General features: G+C 45.3%; 1 long non-coding RNA gene across 1 annotated transcript in view; it reads right to left on the bottom strand.

Annotated features, from left to right (window-relative positions):
• Positions 1-997: 997 nt before the first annotated feature.
• Positions 998-15,178, bottom strand: part of LOC125546230 — a 38,370-nt gene continuing 24,189 nt past the window's right edge. Inside the window, exon 2 of the long non-coding RNA XR_007300495.1 lies at positions 998-1,436. This is a non-coding gene — a long non-coding RNA (uncharacterized LOC125546230). The remainder of the gene's footprint in view (positions 1,437-15,178) is intronic.

A 15,178-nucleotide genomic window follows, 5' to 3' on the forward strand; every position in this document is an offset into this window, starting at 1 on the left:
TTCTAACAAAAAAATGAGCTATTAATAAGATTTAATTTAGTAAGCTAAGACTCTAGTTTCTTAAGCCGAAGATCTGTTTCATACTTACGCGAAGGGGTACCTTTGAAATATGACTCTGTTGATAAAACCGGCTGTGGTTACTTTATTTGGCACTGCACCAATGATTGCTAGATTTTACTGCCTGCCAACTATGTACCATCAGAAGCTTAACTTGCACATTACAAAACAATGGGGTAACATCAGGTTTGGCCTCTGCAATCTGAACCAAACACCACATGTAATTTTAATTATCAGTGATGCTCCCTTGTATTTAGTAATAAAAATCTGAAAAAAATACGACATTAATGGCATACCTCAGGCTTATTGGTATGTAGAATGTATTCTATATCGGAAAACTGCAACATATGCAGCCTAACCTAATATGGTCTTGCTATAATAAAGTAGACATTATTCTACAAATTCATCAACCACAAGCAAACTTCAATTTTATTTTATTTTACTACGATGATACCTTCTCTGTAACAAAACAAAGGACTATATGCAAACATGAAATGTTTGAGTATGAGCCTCGGTACAAATAAAACAGAAAGTACATGAACAGTTAAAAACATCTTCACTCTTCTTTTTTCAATAGCAGGCAATTAAATCTGTTTACTTAGTTGGTTTAATGAAGCCCCACAAAAGCAGATCAATTAAGTAAGACAATGGTCCAATGCTTATTCAGGTCTGCTAAAAACAACTTACTATTTTAGGGAGAGGAAGGCAAAATAAATACAGTAAAATAAAATGGACATGCAGATATCATCTCGACATTTCTAGTAGTTGGTCTGATCCAATGCAAATTTACTATCAAAGTGTAATATGCTTGCATCCTACTGTCATTTAGTGTAATTTGGAATTTCACTTTGTCATCTTATCACAGCTTACTAAGTTTGGCAACATGAATGGGTTAAAAGAAAGAAAGAGAATTAGGAGCATGAACAATGGAGTATAAAAAGAAAGAGGGTTAGCAACATGAATAAGGGCCTGTTCGGTTGACAGGGAAAATGGAGGGGTTTGGCAGGGATTGGCAGGGATTGCACCCTCCACAAGTCAAAACCTCCTCCAATCCACCCCAATCCCGCTGTGAGGAGGTGTAACCGAACAAAGCCTAATGGAGCTGGAAATGGAATGTACACCCATAACCAACCACCTTTGCAACTATCTGATCTGAGCCCCCCTATACAAAATATCTTGTAATGTGATAACTGGCCTATCTTCTCTCTAGAACTGTAAGTTGGCATATTCTTTGAATTTTGAGTATTGCCTGTTGCATGCTCTACTTTGCTATTCGTAGGTGCAGAATATACCGGTTGGTTCGGGACATGAAGTTTGGCACTTCCGTTCTCCAAGATGTACACGACGGATGAAATGAATGGACAATCGTTGGGATTGTCCTGCACACACAAAAGAGCCCTAGTTGGATGGAGGCAGAGAAACATAAAAACAGATGGTTAGTTGTTGTAGACATATTAGCAAACAGATATAGGGCATGAAATACCAACATCAAGAATATAATACGTGCACATCATTGTCAGGTTTCTCTGAATTAAACCTGACGTTAGACGAATATTTTTTTCATATCAATAAAAAATCACATTTTGGATTGACACATTAATTCTATTGCAAGATCTTGTATTTTGCTATGAAAGAGAGAAGCTCCTGAGAGAAATAAGAGCAGCAGCCTTTGCAGTTTGCACGGTCGGGGGGAGAGAAGGAGGTAGAGCAGCAGCAACAACTTAACATTTCTGTACACGTATCTGAGAGAGAGATAGTAGCAGCAGCCCAGAACGAATGTGCTTCTGTCAGCAGTGACCACAAGCATGGTAGGTCTGCAGGAGATGGTCCATGCTGATGGCGTCAGGGTTCAAGCAAGTGGATGACTAAGCGGCGGCGCTCCGTAGCAGGGGAGCCCCGGCGCGCAGGCAGATGCAACGACCAAATAGCTATATGCAGATACTACATTTTAATGATTACTTATAAATTTGTTGCATTTGGATTGAGCAAGTCCAAAATCTGCTCATTACATATCTCCAGGAATGAGCATCTGCAAGTAAAACTGAGTTTTTCTCCTCTTCTTACTTCCTTTTCTTGCAAATAGCAATTGAAAAGATTACCTTAGAGATAGTACACCATCTACAGCACAAAATTAGACATCTGAATCAACACATCATCAAAGCATGCCATCTGGATTCTTAAGAACAGATGCTCAAACACTCGAGGCGTAACACATGATTGCTAAAAAGGTACTACCTCTGTCCCATAATATAAGACGTTTTCCAGTGCTTTTATGCAGCAAACCTATGCAACATAAACACATGATTTTGACAGTCAACAACAACAACAACAACAACAACAACAACAACAACAACAACAACAACAACAACAAAGACTTCAGTCCCAAACAAGGTGGGGTAGACTAGAGGTGAAACCCATAAGATCTCGCAACCAACTCATGACTCTGGCACATGGATAGCAAGCTTCCATGCCCTCCTGTCCATGGCTAGTTCTTCGGTGATACTCCAGTCCTTCAAATCTCTCTTTACGGACTCCTCCCATGTCAAGTTCGATCTACCCTACCTCTCTTGACATTATCAACACGCTTTAGCCATCCGCTATGCACTGGAGCTTCCAGAGGCCTGCGCTGAATATGGCCCAACTCTATCTCGTATATCATCATTCCAGACCTGGTCCTTCCTTGTGTGGCCTCACATCCATCTCAACATGCGCATCTCCACTACACCTAATTTTTGAACATGTCGCCTTTTAGTCGGCCAACACTCTCTCTCGAAACAGGCTTTCGCCCCACTTTATAAATAGAGCACCAATCAAACAGAGTACACGGCCGAACGATACAACGGGATGGGGTAGCACTCCAACAATGCCGATCCCAGGCTAACCGGATCACGCACGCGACTACGCTACCGAAATAAAGTACAGGAGGAACTGAGAACAACACCTAAGTTCCACGACAACGCCCCCAGGAGGGAGAACGGCGCTAAGCGTCGCCGTTGCCGAGTCCCGAACAGACATAGGTTTTCACCCGGAACCCAGACACAAAGAGGAGCACCACGACGACGTCTTCAAGATGATAACAACGCCCCAAGCGTCGCCGTCGTCGGTGACAAAGCGCGGAGCTTTTACTCGGCAACTCCCCGCGTCACCAGACGAGGTCTCCAGGGCAAGTGCGACGAGCCCAGCACTCCAGATCCGGATCGGGGCGACGCCATTGGCAGAGACAAAGAGCGCGCCCGAGCCACCCGCTGCACCACCTACCGCCGCCCACACGACCAAGAGGGAATGCCTTCACTGCCGCCATGGTGCCCGCTGGAGAGCCAACCATGTGGACCGCCATCCGGGGCCGCCACCCCGGCATCCATGTCCAAGGCTCCACAAACCGTCCACGTCATGGTGCGTCCACCTCGATAGGAGTAAAAGGGAGCTCCTTTTCACTCCTAGCCCGGCATGAATCACGGAGTATGGGTCGATGCCTCCACAGTAGGAAGCACCCACGCCTTCGTCTCTAGCCAGTCCCGGTGCACCGGGGGATACACTACCTCGTGACTCCCGACGGTTGTCGCCAAGCACACTCTCACAACGCCATGTCCGTGGCCCTTGACGCCGATGTGCCCGACAACGTTTCGCAGCCTCGACCACCATCCACGTCCACCGTACCCGCGAGGAGAGGGACCTCAACGCCCACAGGCACCTCCCGGATCGAGCCCAAGCGCACCTATCCAGAGCGCAAACTCCAACTCGCCCCAGGCCCCGTCCAGATCCGCCCGAGCACAAGCCCCAACTCACAGCCATGCCATCGGCCTAGAGAAAGGGGAAGGAGGCCCGCTGCCGCCACCTAGCGCCACCAGCGGGGGGCTGACACCCATCTCTGAGCACCACCGCCCCACCGACCCACACGATCCATGCCCCCAGACTAGGCAACTCCAGCCGCAAAAGCCATCGGATCACCTCACCATGGCACACCACCGCGCCAACCACCTCCAGTAGCCGAGACGACCGGCGACGGCTGGCCCACGCTACCTTAGGCCGCGCCGCCCACGTGCAGCAGGCCGGCGGAGCCTCCATGATCCAGATCTGGATCGAGAAGTTCACCACAGCCGCCCCACGGCGGCATGAAATGCTTGGCAGCGGATCTGCAGCCACTCGCGCCTCCGCGCCAGAGAGCCGCCGTCCGGCCGCCCCGGACGCAGCCGCACCGCGCCGCCTTGCATAGCTGCACGCATCCGCGCTGTCCAGCGCCAAACGCCGAAGGGAGGAGGGCCTGCCGCCACCGACACCGGTCGGGCTTTGTCTGGCGTCGACGGGGAGGGGGGAGGGGAGGGTTGGAGGCGACGATGCTGGTTTCGCACCCCCCCTCCCCCCCCCCCCCCGCCCCCCGCAAGAACGGGCTAGGCGAGACAATAACTGGCTTTCGTTGTTTCAGTTCAATCTGGTTGGCCAACACTCAGTGTCATACAACATTGTGGGTTGAATCGCCATCCTATAGAACATGCCTTTTAGCTTTGTGGCACTCTCTCGTCACACTGAGCTTGGCGCCACTTTATCCATCCGGCTTTGATTCGATGGTTCACATCTTCATCGATATCCTCATCCTTCTGCAGCATTGACCCCAAATATCAAAAGGTGTCCTTCTACGGCACCACCTGACCATCGGGGCTAACCTCCTCGTGCCTAGTAGCACTGAAACCGCACTTCATGTACTCGATTTTAGTTCTACTAAGTCTAAAACCTTTTGATTCCAAGGTTTGTCTCCATAGCTGTAACTTCCTATTGACCCGGTCCGACTATCATCGCTAGCACCACATCATCCACAAAGAGCATACACCATGGGATATCTCTTTGTATATCATGTGTGACCTCATCCATCACCAAAGCAAAAAAATAAGGGCTCAAAGCTAACCCCTGGTGTAGTCCTATTTTAACGAGAAAGTCATTAGTGTTGCCATCACTTGTTCGAACACTGTCACAACATTATCATACATGTCCTTGATGAGGGTAATGTACTTTGCTGGGACTTTGTGTTTCTCCAAGGCCCATCACATGACATTCTGTGGTACCTTATTGTAGGCCTTCCCGAGTCAATGAACACCATATGCAGGTCCTTTTGCTCCATGTATTTCTCCATAAGTTGTCGCACCAAGAAAATGGCTTCCATGGCCGACCTCCCAGGCATGAAACCAAACTGATGTTTAGTCACGCTTGTCATTCTTAAGCGATGCTCAATGACTCTCTCCCATAACTTCACTGTATGGATCATCACCTTAATTCCACGGTAACTAGTACAACTCTGAACACCCCCTTGCTCTTGAAGATTGGTACTGATATACTCCTCTCCATTCTTCCGGCATCTTATTTGCCCGAAAAATGGGGTTGAAAAGCTTAGTTAGCCATACTATCGCAATGTCTTCGAGACCTATCCACACCTCAACGGGCATACAATCAGGGTCCATCGTCTTGCCTCCTGACCTCAGACTTCTAGATTCGCCGCACAAAACGCCTGCTGGTATCATCGAAAGAGTAGTCAGTTTAATGGTAGAGCTCTCATTCTCCCCATTGAACAACATGTCAAAGTACTCCCCGCCATCTATGCAAGTCTCCTTGTCCTTCACCTGAACAACATGTCGAAGTACTCCCCGCCATCTATGCTAGTCTCCTTGTCCTTCACCTGAACAACAAGTTGAAGTACTCCCCGCCATCTATGCTAGTCTCCTTGTCCTTCACCAGGAGCTGGTCTGCTCCGTCCTTGATGCATTTGACTTGGTCGACATCCCTCGTCTTCCTCTCTCGGATCTTGGCCATCTTATAGATTTCCCTTTCGCCTTCCTTCGTGTCTAACCGCTGGTAGAGGTCCTCATACGCCCGACCACTTGCTTCACTCACAGCTCGCTTTGCGGCCTTCTTTGCCATCTTATACTTCTCTATGTTGTCTGCACTCCTATCCAGGTAAAGGCGTATGAAACAATCTTTCTTCTTCTTAATAGCCTTCTCGACATCATCATTTCACCACCAGGTATCTTTAGCTTCGCTTCTACTTCCTCTGGACAATCCAAACTCCTCCAAGGCCACCTTACGAATGCAAGTCACCATCTTCATCCATATTGTCTGCATCACCTCCTTCCTCGCAAGGGTTCTCCTTAATAATCGTCTCCTTGAACGCCTAAGCTACCTCTTCCTTGAGCTTCCACCACTTCGTTCTAGCGACATTGGCACGAATCCGAAAGCTGAAGTCAACCACCACAAGCTTATGTTGAGAGACAACACTCTCTCTGGGCATCACCTTACAATCTAGGCACGCCTGCTGTCTTCTCTTCTCGAAAGATTGAAATCAATCTGGCTAAGAGTGTTAACCACTACTAAAAGTCACTAGATGTGATTCTCTTTTTAAAGAGGGTGTTAGATACAATCATGTCGTAGGCTAGAGCAAAGCTTAAGACATTTTCCCCTTTTTTATTCCTGATGCCATTGCCAAAGCTCCCATGCACCCCTTCAAAACCGATGTTAGATGTACCCATCACCCCAAAGATAGTTGACTGCATAAAAAGAAAAAAAAAATGAAGCCACTAAAATCATGCTTCCTAGATCAAAATCAATTATCAATGGTAAGAAAGATACAAATAACTAGATAAGTACAATATGTGAACTTCTAAAGCAAGTAGCTGACATATGAATACAAGAAAAAAAAATAAGATCTAGCCCATGAACAAGTAGATTATAAAGCCTATTGCTTTCCACAACGTCGTCCACTATCTATAGTATAAAATTCAATAACAACCACTATTAAAATATAGACCCAAACGCTAAAAAGCGCGTGTGTGTGTTGGTTGTCTTGTTCGAGTACACATGCATGCACCATCCGGTTTGGCACCGCCCCGTCTGGTCTTCCTTATCTTATCCAGTCCCTCACTTCTCTGGTTCACTAGTAGGAAAACCCTTATAGGTTGAGAAAGTTAGTGGCGCCGACCAAAATCCGTGCGCCACTAGTATCTTCGGAAAAAACCACAAGCGTGAGAAACTTTGTCAGTGCTACTTGTGAGTTCATATTAGTGTCGTTGGAGGACACCAACGACACTAGTAATTGGGACCCAGCTACCTGCGAAGCCAAGAGTTGATAGCGGCATCTGAAAAAATCCTTTGCCGGTACTACTTCCTTTTCTAGTGGCGTTGGTCTATAAGGGTCATGCCACAAGTAACATTATCCGCTTATGCCACGTGGGCCCCGAAATCTAGAGGCGTTGGCCACTAGTGGTGTGGGCTATTTCAGCTATTTCGACCTTCGCCACAAGATATATTGGGACCCACATGTCATGTGCACCTCTGGGCGTGTTTTATTAGTGGCGTTGATTCTTCTGTAGCGTCGAAAGTGCTTTTCATAATAGTGGTGTCGTTTTTGTTGCCAATGCTACAAATGTGTAGGGGGGGGGCAATAATTGAGCTCACCCCACTATAGGCATGTGAGCCTTTCTTCTTCCTTTCCTCACTCTCTTCCTCTCAAAAACTCCATTGCATCGTGGTTGTAATCCCAAGGACACCAAGCTCAACGTCACGCTCAAGCTTCTAGACATCAAGGCAACACACAAAAGCACGGACTCAAGCATGGATGCTACATTGGAGTATCTACATGAAGTTCTTCCCGATGGTAACACATTACCTACTGTCGTCGATGAGTCAAAGAAGGTCGTGGACCCCATTGATTTGCTGCACTTAAGATACCACGCCTGCATCAATGATTGTATCATTTATCGGAATGAGTACAAATACCGAACAATCTAAAAAGTGCGAGGAACCCCGATTCAACCAGGAAAAGAAAACTCCTCATAAGGTTGTATTGTACTTTCCTATCATTCCTCGTTTGAAGTGTCTACATGCCAACAAGACGCGGAGCACTTGCGTTGCCACAAGGATAGGAAGCTGGCGGGTAAAGACGACGGCGTGTTGAGGCACACTGCAAATGGTTGCCAATGGAAAGCAAGGAACATCGTGGTGGGTGTGAGTACAGATGGAATTAATCCTTTCGGCAACCAACGCAGCAAACACAAGACCTTGCCTATCTTTGTATGGTTCTACACCCTACCACCTTGGCTCTACATGAAGCGGAAGTATATATAGATAGTTATGATATTTCAAGGGCCGACACAACCGGGGAATGGTATTAACTTGTATCTCGAGCTACTGAAGGAGGAGCTACTCACATTATGGGTTGTTGAAGGTGTCAAAACCTAGGACGCCAGCTAAGGAAAATATTTCCCTATGAGAGTTGTCTTGCTTACAACGTGCATGAGTATCTCGGTTATGGGTCTGTCTTTGGCCAGGTGTGCCACGAACACTGCGGTAGTGTTAAGTGTATGGATGATACGTCTTATGTCCAGCTAAAGCGCAGAATAGGCGGCTCTAAGAAAACCTTGTTCATAGAGCATGGGGGTGGCCTAATGAGGATGATGAGTGGAGAAGTCATAAAGATTTGTTCAACGGTACAAAAGAGACTGTCAAAGGCCATGTAAGAGGAGCAGAAAAGAAATCCCCATTTGTTGAAGTGTTAGAAATAGTGCCCTGCGAATGGAAAGATGAATCGGAAGGCCCTCAATCCGTTGTTAAAAAGTATGGAAAAGGAAGTCTGTGTTTTGGGACTTGCCTTACTGGCATCTTTTCAATACGCCTCATAGTCTTGATGCCATACATATCATGAAGAATGTCTGCTAGAGTTTGGTTGGTACCCTGTTCAACATGCCAAAAAGACAAAAGATGTTCCAAAGTCAAGAAAAGATTTGAAAGACCACACTATAAGGAATGAATTGAGTCAAACGGTCGGAATGACATGGCTGAGGGCAAAACATCAAAAAATGATGATCTGAAGCAGCACAAGGGTTGTGGAGGAGCAACTCCACCTTGCTGCTATGATGTGTACAGCACAAGTCTTGAAGGAACAACTTCAACGTGCAGCGCTAGATATCGCTCTAGTGGCAAATGTAGGCCGATATGGCAGCAAGAGTTCAATCCAGAACTCCTAGAGCACAAGATCTACTCAAAGATCTTAGATAAAAATAACAAGTTCTATTATACGTAGTGGGTACATAGTCTCCTCATCATTCTCCCCTAATTGTTTGGAATTCGCCCTCGAGTTATCTTCATAGAGTGCTTCTTTTGGATGGTAGAGAGTCAAGTCCGCAACATTGAAAGTTTTGGATATACCCATGTCGCTTGGAAGATCTATCGCATAAGCATTATCATTTATCTTTCTCACGATAGAGAAGGGCCCATACCTTCGCTGCCTAAGTTTCCCTTTAACACCTAAAGGTAGCCTCTCTTCTCGGAGGTATACCATCACCTTATCAACAACTTGGAATGATTTTGGCCTCCTTTTGAAATCAGAAAATTGTTTATATTTCTGATTTTGTGCTTCCAAAACACAGCGAATCTCTTCAAATAACTCAGTGTAATTATTAGAAAAGGACAATGCTGATTTTGAGTTTCCCCTTGATGGTAGCTTCACCAGATCCACCACATGTGTTGGAACTTTAGTGTAGACAATGGAAAAATGCTCCTTCCCGTGGATCTATGCTTGGAATCATTGTAGAACTCTGCAAGAGATAGAGCTAAATCCCATTGTCCCTTTCTTTCTCCACAAATGCAACGGATCAGATTACCCAAAAACTTGTTAACCACTTTCGTTTGTCCATCTGTTTGTGGATGAGCAGTGCTAGAAAATTTCAATTTAGTGTTGAATTGCTTCCACAAAGTGAGCCAAAATGCAGCAAGAAACTTGCTACCACAGTCTAACACGATGGACCTTGGTACTCCGTGAAGTCTGACCACTTCTCGAAAGAATAGATTTTGCCACATGATGAGCATTCGTTATCTTGCAGCATGGGATGAAATGAGCCATCTTAGAGAATCTGTCCATGACCACAAACACAGCATCACTTGCTCGCCTTGTTCTTGGCAAGCCCAAGACGAAGTCCATAGAGATGTCCCCCCATGGAGCAACAGGAATAGGCAAAGGCATGTATAACCCTGTGTTCTAGACTTGGCCTTTGCAGGTTTGACATATGGGGCATCACTAAACAAACTTTCCAGCATCTCTCTGTAGTTGTAACCAAAAGTAGCGAGCTTCCAGGTTAGTGATAGTCTTCTCCCGTCCAACATGGACACTAAGATCACTTGAATGGAGTTCTCTAATTAGCTTGTTGCGCAGAGAACTCCTTGGGATGCACAAACGATCATTTTTGAAGAGATGGCCATCCTGCACCAAATAGTCGTCACCTAATGGCTGCCCCTGATGTGCTACACCCAAACATGGCCAAGTCTTCATCATCCTCATACAACTCCTTTATTTGATCCATGCCTGGAAGTTTAGCCTCAAAAGAAGTCAAGAGGCATGCACGACGACTCAAAGCATCAGCCACTCGGTTAGTTGTCCCAGATTTATGCACGATGAGATAGTTAAACCTCTTCAGATATGCTGCCCATCTCGCTAGCATGCGGTCAACATGCATTTGGTTTCTAAAATGCTTCAAGGATTGACGGTCACTATATACAATGAACTCTTTAGGCAGCAAATAAACTTCCCAAGTTTTCAAGGCTATGAAACGGCATACAATTCTTGCTGATAGGCGCTCCATTTCTGTCTAGCTTCACTTAACTTCTCACAAAGGAAAGCAATGGGCTTCCTTTCTTGAGATAGAATAGCTCCAATGCCTACTCCACTTGCATCACACTCCAACTCAAAAGTCTTGTTGAAATCAGGTAGCACCAAGACAGGAGCTTGTGATAGTTTTTGTTTAATCTCATTGAAACTAGCTTCAGCTGCTTCTGTCCATTGGAACCTTCCTTTATTCAAACACTCGGTAATTGGTGCCATGATAGTGCTCAAATTCTTCACAAATCACCTATAGAAAGTTGTAAGGCCATGAAAACTTCTTACCTCAGAAATGGTCTTCGGAGTTGGCCATTCTCGGATTGCTTTCAACCTTAGAATAATCAACACGAATACCGTCACATGTTATGACGAGTCCAAGGAAAAGAAGTTGTGTTTGCAAGAAAACACATTTCTTCAAGTTGACGTAGAGCTGATTTTCCCTTAGTACTTCCAGCACCTTCTGAATGTAATCAAAGTGTTCATCCTCATCCTTGCTATAGATCAGGATGTCATCGAAATAGACCACAACAAAGTGGGATAAGAAGGGTCGTTAGGACTTGATTCATCAAGTGCATAAAGGTACCGGGTGCATTTGAGAGTCCAAACGGCATAACTAGACATTCAAACAACCCTTCTTTTGCCTTGAAGGTTGTTTTCCATTCATCCCCGGGTCTGATACGGATTTGATGATATCCACTTCTTAAATCCAGCTTGGTGAACACTCTTGCTCCACTAAGCTGATCTGACATTTCATCCAGACGGGGAATAGAGAATCTATACCTTACAATGATCTTGTTAATGGCTCTACTGCCCGTACACATGCACCAAGATCCATCTTTCTTTGGCGCGAGTAGGGCTAGTACAGCACATGGGCTAATACTTTCTCAAATGTGCCCCTTTTGAAGCAATTCCTCCACTTTCTCCTTCGATATATCATGCTCCTTTGGGCTCATTCGATAGTGTGGAAGATTAGGAAAACTTGCTCCCGGAATTAAGTCAATTCTATGTTGAATCCTCTCATCGGTGGCCTTGTGGCTCTCCAAATATGTTCTTAAATTCTGCCAATAAACCACGTACCTTTGCTGGAATTTGAACAGTCAGGCGCTCTTCTCCTTTTACAACAAGTGCAGCACACAAATTTGCCTCCTTCAAGTCTTCCATAAACTCATGAGAGGTATGGGAGATAGTTAACATAGTTTTCCCCTCCTCCTTAGAGGTATTGCCTTCAGTTTGTTTGGTAAAATAATGATCTTTCTCTTGTTCGAAATGAAAGAGTAAGAATTTTCCTTGCCCTTGTGTGTAGTATCCACATCAAATTGCCAAGGTCTCTCAAGAAGAACATGGTTGGCATCTATATCAACTACGTCACGCAACATGTTTGAGCAATAATGCTTTCCCAAAGAAAGTTGTATGTTGCACTGTTTGGTGATCCTCATATTCACTCCATTCTTAATCCACCTAATAGTGTAGGGGTTTGGATGATCATGAGTATCAAGCTTTAAATGGTTCACCAACTTCTGGGAGATAAGATTCTCGCAACTGTTACTATCAATCACTAATTTGCATACCTTGCCATTCACTGCGCATTTGCTCTCAAATATTTTCTTCCGTTGTGTGTCGCCAGATTGTGGTGTGGAACATAGGAGATGTTGAATCACACATACCACCTCTTCACCTTCTTCTTGACAAACCTATTGTCCCTCTACATCTTCAGATTCGTATTCTTCCTCATCACCTTCACCATCATGGATAGTTGTGTTAACAAATTTCCTTAGTGTCAACTGCTGGATATGTGTCCCTCTTCACCACATTCATAATATTTTGGGCCTCCATTGGACTTACGCTTGCCTCTAGTTTGCTTCTGGATGGGTTGTTTTGCCTTTGGTGGAGCGGTCTTTTCTTCCACTCTATTAGGCTGACTCCTAGACGAGCCTTCGGCATGAGGATATGGAGCCTTAGTTGCCTTTCTTGTCCTTACAAACCTCTCGGCCTTTAAGACCAGAGCTTGTGCTTGATCAATGGACCAGATTTGTTGCATCATCAATCGATCTTGAATCGCATCATTGACACCATTTATGTACCTTGCAACTTGTTGATCTTCAGTTTCAGCAAGGTTGCACCTCACTTGTAACCTTAGAAAATCCTCAATGTAATCTGAAACGGTCCTATTTCCTTGAGCAGAAATTTGAAATTGGATAAATAGGATCTGGGCATAATCAGCGGGCAAAAATCTCCCTTTCAAGAGACCTTTCATTTGCTGCCAAGTTCTCACATGAGGTTCTCCTCTCAGCTTGCGCTCTTCTTGAATGCGATGCCACCATGCACCGGCTCCTCCTTTCAGCTTGTATGCGACCAAAGGAACACTACGATCTTCTGGAACCTCCATCACCTCAAAGAAAGTCTCCACTTCATATAACCAGTCTAGGCACCCTTCAATATCAACATTTCCATTAGAAGTTGGGATCTCAGCTTTCACCTTGTATGTATCTCTTGCATATGTTATGTTGTTACTGAAGATGCGATGCCACCATGATTACCTCTCCTTCTTGAACCTCTCCTTCTTGTTGTGGCGGTCTTGCTCCAAGATTACCTCTCCTTCTTTGATGAGCATCTTCTTCTTCTTTAGATGAATCTCCTTCATTGGTGATCCTTTCTTATCATCTCGACCAGCTGGTCAAATCTCCGATTAAGATCTTCACACAGCTCTTTGATTTGTTGTTCTGCAGCATCCATCCTCTTCTCAAATTGCTCCATTGCTTGCTGCAACTTTTTGATGCCACCTAAAGCAGCACAAGGGTTGTGGAGGAGCAACTCCACCTTGCTGCTACAATGTGTACAACACAAGTTTTGAAGGAACAACTTCAACGTGCAGCGCTAGATATCGCTCTAGAGGCGAATGTAGGCCAATATGGCAGCAAGAGTTCAATCCAGAACTCCTGGAGCACAATATCTACTCCAAGATCTTAGATAAGAAGAACAAGTTCTATTATTGGTAGTGGGTACATAGTCTCCTCATCATGATCGTTGTCCCCGCGCTTGCTTCACTCTAGATGACAAGGAGCTCGATCAAATTTCAAGTGCCTCGGAGGTATCAAAGTTAGTTCCGTGGAGCCCTTGCAGACATTTAGACATGAAAAAACGCCGGGTCTTCAAATGAAGTGTCATGACTGTCATGTGATGATGACAAGGTTACTTCCGGTTGAACTGAAGAGGAGTAATGGACAAGCATGTCCGCGATACACTTCTTGACCTTTGCAATGTTTTCGACGTTATCTCTCATAAGTCTATTAGTTTGAAACGACTCGCAAGGCCACAAGAAGAAATCATTGTCATACTATGTGAGCTTGAGATCTACTTCCTGCCCGCATTTTTTTACGTTATGGTACATCGTTGGTCCACCTTGTTCATGAGATAATCAAACTGGACCAGTATTCTTTCACAACATGTTCCCATTCGAAAGGATGAATGGGTTCGTCAAGGGATGCATTCCTAACAAGGCCCATCCAGATGGAAGCATCATGCAGGGCTAGAAGATCGAGGAGTGTCTCTTTCTGCATATTACATTGATGTCGGGAAATCTATTGGTTTGCCCATTAATAAGAATGCTGACAAGCTTGAATGAGTAGGTAGCGCCATTCTGAAACCGGATTTGCATGTGCATCATGATAAACAAGAGGACGGCTAGAAGAGAGCACACGGTAGCGTTACAACACATACAAATGGTCGATGATTGGACAAATGCACAGAAAAGCCCAATAAGAAGGTACAAGAACGCAAGGCAAGAAAAGAACGACAGAATGAGGACCAAATTATAGAAGGGCACAACGCCAAGTTCGCAACTTGGTTCAAGGATCACATTAAGAAAATCCATTGCCAGCTACTGATTCAAGATCAAAGACCATCTTCACGTTCGCACATGCCCCCCCCTCCCGGTGCAATATCATGACCTATCAATCATATGATATCAACGGATACACATTCCATACGAAGGGCAAAGACGAGGATAGTGTTGAACACGAGAACTTGGGGGTGACCTATCAAACCTGCCAGTCTACTTATGAAGATAGAATGAAATTCGAAGCCAGGGTCGCTACCACAGCCCAAGTAAATAGCATGATGGGTACTATAAATGACGCAATCAAGCATAGTATTCTATCTGGGGAAACACTAACTATTATCTTCCCACCACTCGCCGGCAATGCCCAAGAGCAGTCCCGACGCAAGACCTCCTAGCAGCCCCTTTGTCCCTTTCATGGGCCATCGATCGTCACCGGCAGATTTCGACGCCCTCATAGTAAGCTCCGCCTGCCAAACCTTGACCATCTTCCATACATGGATTTGTTGTTTGATTCTCTAACATCGGCTGCCTGTACATGCTTCACAGGGAGACGTCGTCCACTCTCTACGTCATGTTGAGGGGTGAGAGGAGGAAAGTTGCAATAGGCCTAATCGCAAACAGAGAGTGATCCAGAATGTGGAGTTTCCAGC

The sequence above is a fragment of the Triticum urartu genome, chromosome 3 (genome assembly GCF_003073215.2).
Source record: "Triticum urartu cultivar G1812 chromosome 3, Tu2.1, whole genome shotgun sequence".
NCBI classification, from domain to species: domain Eukaryota; kingdom Viridiplantae; phylum Streptophyta; class Magnoliopsida; order Poales; family Poaceae; genus Triticum; species Triticum urartu.